Here is a 1,384-nt window from a genome sequence, read left to right on the forward strand (position 1 = left end):
TATTGGTGATTGGTAATGAGAGGGATAATGATGGTGGTAATGGTAGTATTGCTGATAATGATGGTTGTGATGATAGTGATAATAATGTAATAATAATAATGATAATAGTACAAAAAAAAACTGACAAACAGACTGACAGATAGACAGACAGGCTGGCAGGCTGGCAGGCAGGTAGGCAGACAGACAGACACAGGCACATACTGACTGACTGACTGACTGACTGACTGACTGATTCACACACACACATACAGAGAGAGAGAGAGAGACAGACACAGAGACAGAGACAGAGAGAGAGAGAACAGAGAGAGAGAGAGAGAGAGAGAGAGAGAGAAGGAAAATAAACCTAGCGATCAAGATGCAATGAAATCGTAACAACTTCCCATAACTGCAGCGCGAACAGTTTACACGTATTATTTTCATTTACATCACTAAACGCTTTTAGGTGTTCAGAACAAAGCATTTTAAAAACGGGAAAATATATGTATATTCTACCGTGCAACACATGCAATTGAGTTCCATGTAAACTTGCAGTAGATTAGGAATGGAATATATGTAACGACACATTTAGTTGACTTTATATGTAAAGAAGCGTTTGTGAATAGATAATGTAATCATGAATGGAATATATTCGTGAAACTACAATAACACAGAGTTTCATGTTGCATTATTGTATTAGCAAAACTACAACGAAAATCCATTCGAGTTTTATACAAAGTGCAGTTACAGTGATGATACACAAAGGCAACTGAAATTCACATAAACAGTTCTAGAAAAAACACACAAAAAAAATAAAATGGAGTGCGACCCATTAAAGTCTCAACATTTTTTTTTTTTTTTGGGGGGGAAGCAATATTTTCTAGCATCTACAGCGAATCCACTTAACAAACAAATATACTATGAAACTAATTAGCATATAGAACACAGAGAAACTAGAATTACAAAATACCAAATCGAGTATCACTTAAACACAAATCTCTATCGCCAATATTCAGTAAATAATACAATGCCATAAAAATATAAATACATAAATAAAAAAAATAAAAAAAAAAAAAAATATGCAAAATACAACACATACAACACAATCAAGTACAAAAAATTAAAAAAATAACAAAAATAAAACAAAAAATTACCACAAAAAAATTAAAATACAGTGGGTCCATAAAAAAATAATACAAATTAAAAAATAAAGCAGCTAATTCCACCTAACACACAAGCGCCGAATTTAAAAAAGACCAGAAATAAAAAAAAGTCACGAGAGATTTTGAACTCGAGGGGGCCTTACAAACAATAATCGAGTTGTAGAGGGACCTAAACCATGAGTGTAAAGAAGAGGAGAAGAAAGAAGTAGCGAAAGAGATCTTTTTTTTGCCTTCGTGTTGTTTTT

Source organism: Penaeus monodon, chromosome 16, assembly GCF_015228065.2.
Source record: "Penaeus monodon isolate SGIC_2016 chromosome 16, NSTDA_Pmon_1, whole genome shotgun sequence".
In the NCBI taxonomy this organism is placed as follows: domain Eukaryota; kingdom Metazoa; phylum Arthropoda; class Malacostraca; order Decapoda; family Penaeidae; genus Penaeus; species Penaeus monodon.